Here is an 11,968-nt window from a genome sequence, read left to right on the forward strand (position 1 = left end):
CTAATTTGGGGGTTCACCTTCTTGAAACTCCAAATGAGGGGGTTATTGTGCATAATGCAGTAAAATATTTATAGCTAAAGTGAAAGAGAAGTAGTATGCAAATGCTACTCTATTAAAATTTAAGGAGAGTGTACAACGTGGTATGAAAAAGGTATTGGAGCTTACATAAGTGGGAGTACTTTGGAGCCAAAATAGATTATGTGTACCTAATATAGATGGGCTATGAAAGAGAATTATGATTGACGCACATCATTTAAGGTATTTCATCCATCCGAGATCAACTAATATGTATCATGATTTTTAAAAAATATATTGGTGAGGTGACTGTAACACCTCAATTTTGTACCCTGGACGCAACACGGTGCTCATACTCGAAGGACTACAAGTTAACCCATGACTGGTACCTGCTGCAATAATTGGGTAATAGTTACTGTAATTACGCAGAAATAGGTGAAAACATATGACATAAGGTCTAAATCTGTAAATAAATATGAATACAGTATCAAAATACCAAAACTGAATATAAGTACTGAAAAACTGAACAATTGTCTAAAAATACTCTAGTCTAAAAAAGCATCTAACTGTCTGAACTGTGGAGTTTATGGGATAAGCTCCAAACTAAGTCCATCTACTAAAATAAAACTAAAGTACTGTACATAATAAGCATGTCCTCGAACTATGAGGACTCACCACTACTCTGAAAGCTGAGAATTTGAACAACTAAGGCTGATCTAGAGCCCGTCATCTGAACCTATGATATAAGACATCATAGCGCAAAGAAAATTATACGTCAGTACTTTGAATATAATGGTATGCTGAGGTAGGTTGATATGAATGGGTTCATATGTATGCATAATAATAACTGAATAACATGAGTATGACTGAGTAGGAGTACATGCATGAATACATAGACTATAACTGAGATCGTGCTAATAGTGAGTACTGACTCAGAATACTGATAACTGATATCTGAGTTTACAAATAATGTATTAATGATGTTCTGAATGAATGCATTTGATAGTTCTGAATACTGTGGAACCATCCCGAGTTCCATACTTAGCTGAGTGACTGTGTATGATAGTCTTGAATTTGTAGAACTAAACTAAGTTCTATTCTAAGACTGAGACTAGAACTGAAACCGTAGGAGGTAATCATCTAATCGACATGGGCTATAACTGATTTGGGTTCCAACCTGTAACACCAGTTAGAAGGGTGTTAATATCGTGCCATGAGTAAAGACAAGCTGTGAGCTAACCCTCTCTGACAGAAAGCTCTTCCGTTAACCCTCGCTGGCAGGATAAGTCGGATGAGAAATATCAACCCTCATAATGTCTAGCAGAAAGATACCTCAACCTACGCTTGATACATAGTTCTGTAACACAGGGATTGATACTAAGGGTCAAACCCTCTGTTGACTGGAATAACCTCATCCTTGGGTTAACTCGGTGCTGAATCCTACTCCCAACTGAATAGACACTGAACTGAACTGAGTTTACTGAGTTCTATTGAATAACGGAATACTACTGAATTCTGTTAGCTAATTGAGTTTACTGAGGTCTGAACTACATACTGCATTAGACTGGGCTAATATAGATTCTACTGAGTTTTCTTAGATTCTGTAACTAACTGAGAGTTTTACTGATTGTGTCGTTACTGATACTGTTCTATGACTGATCATGACTCTAGGTAATCATCTAAATTGTCGGATGCAAGTACCCCCAGGACTCGATATAATAAATTAAGAGACATGGTATAACATGAAACATGTAAACTATGAACTTGATCGTCATTCTTTTATTGGGGCATTTTGACAAACACTTGCAAGATATAACTTGCACATAAGCTAACTTGACATGGTTTTATTCTCATAATAGTTCACATGGCAATTTATCAAACACTTGGTGAGCATAGTGTATGCACATATTATTGAGCAACAAGTGAGCATCATAATTCATCTCTAATTTCACAAGTCAAGGGTTTATCATGGATTCACATAAATCTACACACATAATGATCAATTTCACTTGATATATATATATATATATATATAAAATCATGAATTAGGAACTTAATCCAAATAGCAATTATGGATACACTTTAACTCCAACCATGGAAATCATAAAGTCAATTACTTGAAGTTCGAAAGAGATTCTTGGACTCCAAGGGTGGAAGGAACCCTTGGATGAACACTTCACATACCTTTGTTGAAGAATTTCTGAAAGCTTATGGTTGAATCTTAAGTTCTTGATTTGAAATTGGATCTTCTAGGGTTTTGTTCTTGAGCAAATTTGAGAAAGAATGACTATATTTGCTCTATAGGGAGTTAAATTATGTGTTTTTAGGAATGAGGGTCAAGGGAAAAAGACCTAAATACCCCCAAGAACACAGTCTTTTAATAATTGAAAAATGGGTTACCAATAAGTAAGTCGACGCAGTGAGTCGATGGCATCAACGCGATAACCAATGCCTCACTCCATGTTCATGTCGATTCACTAGAATTAGGCGCTGGTAGATAGGGAAAATAATAATCAAAGCTATAGTCAATGAGGCGTGCCAAGATCGCATTGATTCAGTTTTTTGGGATTTCAAAGGAGCTTCAAACGAAGTCAAAAAATCCAAAATTTGTTCAAAAACACCTAAGGACATTCGTGATCAGGAATCAACCTAAACATCAATATTTAATGGATGTAAAGGTCCCAAAATAAGATTGCCAACCTTAATAGGTTAAAATGACACTAAGTCTGAGTACTTAGCTAAAATATTCTAAGTTTAGGACCTATTGACAAGCCTAAAGGACGGAATTAAGCTTAGGATTTTGCAGGGTCTTACATTATCTCCCCCTTGGGAATATTCATCCTCGAATGAGACTGCTGAGACTGAGAATACTAAGAGACAGACTTACTTACAGAACATGAACATCTGGAACATGACTATATGACTGATATTACTGGTATTCTGAATTATCATACTGAAGATGCATATCTGATGCATGAATATAGCTAAACATTATTCATGAATCCATGACTGGGATTACAGATAAACTAAATTTATGTACTGAACATGCATATCTGATACATGGATACATGATTGGACTGGCTCATTAACGTATAACTGAACATGCAATGTTAATTGATACCAAGTTTGTAACTGAAATCTAAACATAAAACTGATTAAGCTTGAGGAAATTATTACCTTGAGCTGAGTCTGGATTAGCGGAGAATAAATGAGGATACTTGTTTCACATGTATTCTTCTGCTTCCTAAGTAGCTCCCTCAATGGAATGATCCTCCAAAGAACTTTGACTAGAGGAACTTCTTTGTTTCTCAGTCTATGAATCTGATAGTCAAGGATTTCGATTGGGATCTCTTCATAAGAGAGGCTGTTCTGAATATCTATGCCCTTAATTGGGACTACAACTGATGGGTCACCTACACATTTCTTTAGAAAGGAGACATGGAACACTGGATGAACTGAGGATAAATCTGAAGGTAACTCAAGCTTGTAAGCTACTTTTCAAAATAGCTAAAGGTTTGATAAGGACCGATATATCGACGACTGAGTTTCCCCTTCTTGAAAAAATGCTTCACTCCTTTCATAGGATAGATATTTAAGTATACATAGTCACCAATCTCAAACTCGAGATCTATTCTGCACATATCTACGTATGATTTTTGCTGGCTCTAAGCTGTCTTAAGCCTTTCCCTGATTAACTAAACCTTCTCTAAGGTATCAAACGTCAAGTTAGGCCCTACCACTGTGACCTCACCCACTTCAAACCAACCAATGAGAGATCTGTACCTCCTCCTATAAAGTGCCTCAAATGGAGCCATCTGCATACTGGAGTGATAACTGTTATTATAGGTGAATTCAATCAAAGGTAAGTGGTCATCCCAACTACCTTTAAAGTCTATCTCACATGCCCACAACATATCTTCTAAGGTTTGAATGGTCTTTTCTGCTTTACCATCTTTCTGAGGATGAAAGGCTATACTAAGATGAATTTAGGTACCAAGACCCTTTTGGAATGCTTTCCAAAAATAAGAGGTGAACTGGGTACCTCTATATAAGATAATGGAAAACAGTATGCTGTGCAATCTGAAAAACTCCCTGCTATAGAGTTTGGCATAATCCTCGGTTGAATAGGAGGTATGAAATGGAAGAAAATAAGATGGTTCATTCATCTTTTCTACAATGATCCAAACTGAATCATGCTGACAATGAGTACGAGGCACACCCATCACAAAATCCATGTTCACTTTTTTCCATTTCCAGGAGGGAATACTGAACTCCTGCATAGACCTACTAGGCTTTTGATGCTCAATCTTAACCTACTGATATGTTGAGTACTTAACCACAAACTCTGCAATGTCTCTTTTCATCCCACTCCACCAATAGATCTCCCACAAATCATGGTACATCTTCATGGCCCCTGGATGAATAGAGTAACGCGCACCATTGGCCTCTGAAATTTTTTTTTGCCTCAAGTTATCTACACCTGGAACACACAGGTGACCCTGACAATACAAAACACCATCTCCCCCTTGGGAGAAAACCTCTATCTTCTGATTTCTAACTGATTTCTTTAACTGGACTAGACTAGGATCCCATCCTGCTTTTCCTTCACTTTAGATTCTAGGGATGATTCTGAGCTACTCCACACCCACATACTACCTTCTACTGAATCGACTAAGCGAACACCTAGTTGGGCTAGCTGATGAACTTCCTGGGCTAACTTTTTCTTACTATTTTCAACATGGGCAACACTACCCATAGATATTCTACTGAGAGCTCTAGCCACTACATTGGCCTTGCCCGATGATACAGAACACTCATATCATAGTCTTTCAACAATTCCAACCACCTTCTCTGACATAGGTTGAGGTTTTTTTGAGAGAACACATATTGCAGGCTCTTATGATCAGTGAACACATTAACGTTCACACCATACAAGTAATGCCTCTAAATCTTTAAGGCAAAAACCACTATTGCTAACTCAAGATCATGAGTAGGATAGTTCTTCTTATAGGGCTTAAGCTGTCTAAAGGCGTAGGCTATGACCTTACCTTTCTGAATCAAAACACAACCCAATCCAACTCTGGAAGCATCATAGTACACAACAAAACTATCAGAACCATCTGGTAGGGTCAACACTGGAGCTATGGTGAGTCTAGTTTTCAACTCCTGAAAGCTCTTCTCAAAAGAATCTGGCCACTGGAACTTGACTTTTTTCTAAGTCAATCTGGACATAGGGGATGTAATAGATGTAAATCCCTTAACAAACCATCGGTAATAGCTAGCCAAACCCAAGAAACTCTTAATATCTGATGGAGAGAAGGGCCTGGTTCTCACTGCTTTGGTTTTTTGGGTATCAACTCTAATTCCATCACCAGTAATTATATAGCCAAGGAATGCTACTGACCTTAGCCAAAATTTGCACTTACTGAATTTAGAGAATAACTGAAGGTTTTTGAGAGTCTGCAATACTATTCTGAGATGGTCTACATGATCGTGTTCACTACAGCAGTAAACAAGAATGTCATCTATGAAGATTATGATGAACATGTCCAAGTACTGCTTGAACACACAGTTCATTAAGTCCATGAAGGCTGCTGGGGTATTGGTAAGACCAAAGGACATGACTAAAATTTGAAGTGACCATACCGAGTTCAAAAAGCTATTTTTAGGATGTCACTGTCCCTGACTATGATCTAATGATAGCATGATCTAAGGTCTATCTTAGAGAAATAATTGGCACCCTAAAGTTGGTCAAATAAGTCATCAATTCTTGGGAGTAGATCCTTGTCCTTGACCGTAACTTTGTTTAACTGATGGTAATCTATGCACATTCTGAGAGAACCATCTTTATTATGTACGAATAAAGCTAGTGCACCCTACGCCTTTAACTGTTTCTTTAATTCTCTGAGTACTGCTGGAGCCATCCTGTATGGCGTGATAGATATGGGCTAAGTATCTAAGAAAAGATCAATTCTAAAATCAATTTCCCTTTTGGGAGGGACTCCAAGACATGGAAATCATAAAGTCAATTACTTAAAGTTCAAAAGAGATTCCTGGACTCCAAGGGTGGAAGGAACCCTTGGATGAACCCTTCAAATACCTTTGTTGAGGAATTTTTGAAAACTTATGGTTGAATCTTGAGTTCTTGATTTGAAATTGGATCTTCTACGGTTTTTTTCTGTAGCAAATTTGAGAAAGAATGACTATATTTTCTCTATAGGGATCTTAATTTTGTGTTTTGAGGGTTGAGGATCAAGGGAAAAAGACCTAAATATCCTCAAGAACGTGGTATTTTAATGACTGAAAACTAGGTTACCGACGCACAGGTTTATGTGGTGCGTCGATGCCATCGACGCGATAGCAAATACTTCACACCATTTTTGCATTAATTCACTGGAATTGGATGCTGGTAGCTGTGGAAAATAATAATTAACACAGCACGCCAAGATAGCATTGATTCATTATTTTGGGATTTCTAAGGATCTTTAAACGAAGTTCTAAAAGTCTAAAATTTGTCCGAAAACACCTACGGACATTCCTTATCATGAATCAACCTAAAATTCAATATTCCATGGATGTAAAGGTCGTGAAAGAAGATTGCCAACCTTCATAGGTTAAAATGACACTAAGTTTGAGTACTTAGCTAAAATATTCTATGTTTGGGACCCCTTGACAAGCCTAAATAATAGAATTAAGCTTAGTATTTTGCGAGGTCCTATAGTGACATGAAGAAGAACATTGCATATTTTGTAGCCCAATGTCCAAATTGCCAAAGAGTTAAAGTAGAGTACCAAAAGCCTGAGGGTTATATGCATTATATAGATCTTCCAATCTGGAAGTGGGACATGATCAACATGGATTTCATTATTAGTTTGCCTTGTACATATCAAAAGTTTGATTCCATATGGGTAATAGTTGATATACTTACCAAATCAACACATTTTCTATCTGTTAAGACCACTTACACAGTTGAAAAGTATGCAAAATTATGTATAAAAAGACAGTTTGGTTACATAGAGTACCAATATCTAATTTATAGAATAGGGTATCTCAATTTACTATAAATTTTTGGAAGTCTTTCTAGAGAAATTTGGGAACAAAAGTGCATCTAAGTAATACTTTTCACCCTCAAATGGATGGACAAGTAGAATGTACCATTAAACACTTGAAGATATGCTAAGATATTGTATATTGGACTTTAAAGGTAGTTGGTATGATCATTTACCTCTTATAGAGTTTGCCTACAACAATAGCTATCATTCGAGTATCAAAATAGTACCATATGAAGCTTTATATGAAAGAAAGTGTAGATCACTAATTGGGTGGTTTGAAGTGGGTAAAACTTCCTTGTTTGGGCGAGATATTATTTATGAAACTATGGAAAAGATTAAAGTGATCCAATAATGACTAGAAACAACCCAAAATTAGCATAAATCATATGCGGATATTAGTAGAAGGGGGCTAGAGTTTTCTACAGGTGATTGGGTATTCTTGAAGGTGCCACTAATTAAAGGGCTAATGAGATCTGGTAAGAAAGGAAAACTAAGTCCACATTATATAAGGTTGTATACAATTATTCTAAGGTTTGGGCATGTCGCATATGACTTAGAGCTACCCAAGAGCTCTCAACAGTTTATCAAGTGTTTCACGTCTCAATGCTTCGAACGTGCATAGGGGATCCATTTCACAGTACTCCTACTAAAAATGTACAAGTTATAGAAGATCTCACCTATGAAAAAGTGCCTGTTACTATTATAAATTTGCATGTTAGAAAGATAATTACATAAATATCTTCTATAAATGTACTTTGGAGGAACCAAGTAAAAGAGTTCATATGGGAAGATGAGGAAGCAATGAAATCCAAGTACCCCCATTTATTCGAATTCAAAGAGAAAGTCTAGGATGCTGAATTAGAGCACTAACAAGTAAGTGTGTATATATATATATATAGGTATTATGTAGTAATAGAAATATTAAACTTAGTCTTGAACTTGTTTGGGTTGGATAATTATTCGAATATTCGAGGACGAATGTTCCTAAAAGGGAGAGGATGTGATGCCCTGTATTTTATGTGTACTTATATAGACCTTAATATAGACTCATGATAGCGGTAATGGACTAGATTTTCTTATGTTAGCATTGATGGTGTAAATAGGTTTCTAGATACTGCCTGTACGTTTTAATGTGACACAACCAAGTTAACATCGATCCAACTATTTAACTTGGGATCTTAAGCTAGTCTTTAAATCTAAAGTTAAAAGTGACCAAGTATATAGAAGTTGTGAGTTAGATTAATGGATTAAGAACTGAAAATGAAATAAAATATTGAGGTGATTGATTGACTTAATAAAGCTAGTAGGTGAGACACCTACTTGAGCTATATGGACCAAGTTAGGATATAGATCAAATTGGGCCTATATTAATGTGATCAGTTGGGCCCAAATTATATAAAAGAGAAAGAAAATGGAGAAAGGGCCCAAAATTCAAATCTACCAAGGCTCCATTTAATTGAGCCCAACAAAGAATCAAGCAAGTAGGTGCATCACCTACTTTGAACTTTTGAGCAACTTGAACTCCTTAAGTAGGTACATCACCTACTTGGACAAATTTCAGGTCCAAAATGCAACTAAAAAGATAGACTGAATAGGGCCTTTATAAGGCCAAGTTTCTGGTTATTTCCTTCAATTTTAAGTCATAAAAATGGATTATATTTCATAAGTTCTCTCTATTTCTCTCTAGAACAACAATATGCAACCCTAATTCTCCTTCTTGGGTTTTTGAAGAGACTCTCACCTTTGGAAGTCAAGGTAAGTGAAAACACTTGTTGTTTAGCTTAATCCTCCCATGGAGTATTAGGAAAACATGCTATTCATGCTTAATTATAAATACAAGGTAGAATATAATGCTAAATACTCACTTTTCTTTATTATTAAGAGACTTCTCATTTCTTATTTGGTTTAAAGCGATTCTCCTCTTCTTCAAAGCAAGCTAGGGTTTCTTAAGAACAAGATCAACTTTAAGGATTTCTCCAAGGATTCCACTTTCAGGTATGTGAGATTTCATCAATGGGTCCCTTTCACCCATTGAGTCCCAAGAACTCTTTAATTCTCAAGTAAAATTCCTTTCCCCATGAATTGATTTGCAGGTCAAATTTGATTTTCTTTACTCTCATCAATTTATGCATGTAACCAAACCATGAATATGTGCTTTCCCAGAGATTAGTGATTCCCCATGTTTAAAATCATGAGGTTCCCCATCATGACTAGTTGTTGAGTTTTGTTGTCTTAAATTGAGAAATCTCCTTATCATGTTCAATTACATTAGTCAAAGTTGATATATAAATACCTAATACCTAGGAGTTTAAAAATACATCAGTTTACATATTGTTGAGCATTTAGGATTATGCATGCATTGTTATTTTTAGAATACCGTAATTTGAGCATATCAATTATCAATTCATGTTTCAGTTATACTTTAATGTAATTCAATTGGGAGTAATACTTAGAACTGAGTGAACGTATGGATGACTACTCCCCATTATTTAGGAATGAGGTCGTTAGTAGTAGTCCTTAAGCTCCAGAACTACGATGCCATCGTAGGTCATAAGGGTTCCCCCATTAGTAGATGCGTAACACCCTTGCCCTTCGGGACATCAATTTAGTGGATCCACGCTAGCTAATGTTGGTACCCTTGGTATGGTACTGACACACGTCCAATTGGTGTTATAGGTTGGTTGGATCCCGATTTGCTCAGGTTGGGGTAAGTCGGTTATTGTTACCTCCCACAATCCTTAGTTCAATTTTAGTTTATGTTCAGTTCAAATTTGCTTTACCAAGTGTTCAGTATTTATTTGTTTAGTTATCCAATTATTTCATTTATTTGAGTTAGTCAGAGTTAGTTGGGGACCTGTCCCAACAACTCATCATACTTAGAGACTTTTAGACAGATGTTTAGATTTTCAGTTTCATCAAGTATTTTAGATAGTATTAGCATTGACTTTATTACTATTCATTATTAGTCTGTTGCAGTTAGCTTCTGCCCAATGTTTGTTACTTTCCTTTTAGTATTCATAACTTACGTCAAACCATGGATTAGCTTGGAGTCACTTTTGACTCTAGGCACCATGTTACGACTAAGGTGTAGTCTCGGGCCGTGACGTATTATTAGTGGGATTGAATATGAAGGTAAGAATCTTTCTTGGTAGTCTATAACCCGTCTTCCTCCTCCACAAATGCTTTGCATACAACTTCTATCACATTAATTTTACTGCATGAGCCCGTGTTTTAACTCATTCTACCCCAATGCTTGATTTTTGATTTTGAGTGGCTTTACTAGCTTCATATATATTGTTTTTGAATCTCTTCCCTCATAAGTATTTTCAAAATTTTTAGTGATGAATTGCAAGAGAAAATTTAAGCTATTAGATTTTTGTTCTTAAAGAGAGGAGTATTATTTTAAAACTTTTTTCTATTTTGATTTTCCATAATTTTCAAGTTAAGATGTTTCAAAGAGTCCTAGTTATGAGTTTTTCTATAATGTTATGATTCTTGAATTTCCACCAGTTGAGTAGGATCATTTTGAGTTTGAGGCTTGTATTTATTTTTGAAATCTCAATAAAGTACTTCTAAACTCTCTAGCATGTTCTCTTTCACTGAAGATATGATCAATATCTTCTAGTTAAGTGTTATTGTTGTTATTGTTGCATATGGCATCCTCTTGAATACCAAGTATAAATACTCTCTTTTCTACTAAAAATTTTTCTTTGATATCTCAAAAAGTAAAAAATGATCATTTGAACGGCATGTCTTTGAGTTAGACACACTTTCCAAAATCTTCACTATCCTCCCCCTGGTCCTAAAAAAATCCAAATTTAACTAACAGAGAACAATTTTACAATATTTGGGACCATATGGCCCTATCTTTTTTAGTTTTGTACATCTTGTTCACCTCTATATGTCTTAGTCTCTACATCAATTTGAGTCTACAGTATATTCTGATTTCAATTTTCATAGTTAAAAGCCTCTTTTAGCTAATTTGGTTATGCAGATCATTTTCAAAATGTTATGCACCAAAGTGGTCCCAACATAGACTAATTTTCTTGTTTCTAGAGTATATTGCATTCCACTTTCTCCTTGATTTTACATAATATTTTTTCTCATGGAGCTTGACCTTTATTGTATTTAAATTTAAACAGGTGAACATTATTGAAATACTTGGCCTTCATGAAATGAATTCATAGGAAGAAAATAGTTATTATATCCCGTTATTACCTAACTTGAAAGGTTATCATCTATTTGAGAGTCTTCAATAATTTTCACCTTCATCATTATTGCGATAACATGAGTTTTGTTAGGCCTCCCAAGCTTGCTCCTAGTCTTTTGGCCTGACTAGAAAAATCTAGTAATTTACTTATCAATTTATTTATCATCACCTAATAAGGGATCAGTAGAAGATAATGGATATATGGAAGAGAAGATATGTCATGATCCAAGCCTACATCTTGGACGTAATACGATGCTTAAAGTCATAAGTGACCCCAAGCTAATCCATGACATAACATAAATACTACTAACACTGAATATAAGAAATACTTGAATTAAATTAGATCTCAGATAAATAATGACATCAAGAAGTCTAAGCAAAATACTAATATTGAAACAAAAAGCTAAAATGTCTGATGCTAAGTCGGAAGGCCTTTACTAAATGAAGAGTTGCTGGGATAAGTCCCCAGCTAACTCTAAATATCTGAAGTAAAAGACTAAAATAAAAAATAATGACTTTCATCCTCGAATGATGAGGGCTCACCACTGATAATTGCTGAAATGACACTGAAGTGTACTAATTTTGGGTTTGATGTTGAGCTTCCAAACCAATATCATAAGATGATACAAAATAAAGAGAAAGTATATGATCAGTACTCTAAATGTACTAAGAATATGAGATATGCATCTGT

Source organism: Capsicum annuum, chromosome 10 (assembly GCF_002878395.1).
Source record: "Capsicum annuum cultivar UCD-10X-F1 chromosome 10, UCD10Xv1.1, whole genome shotgun sequence".
NCBI lineage: Eukaryota > Viridiplantae > Streptophyta > Magnoliopsida > Solanales > Solanaceae > Capsicum > Capsicum annuum.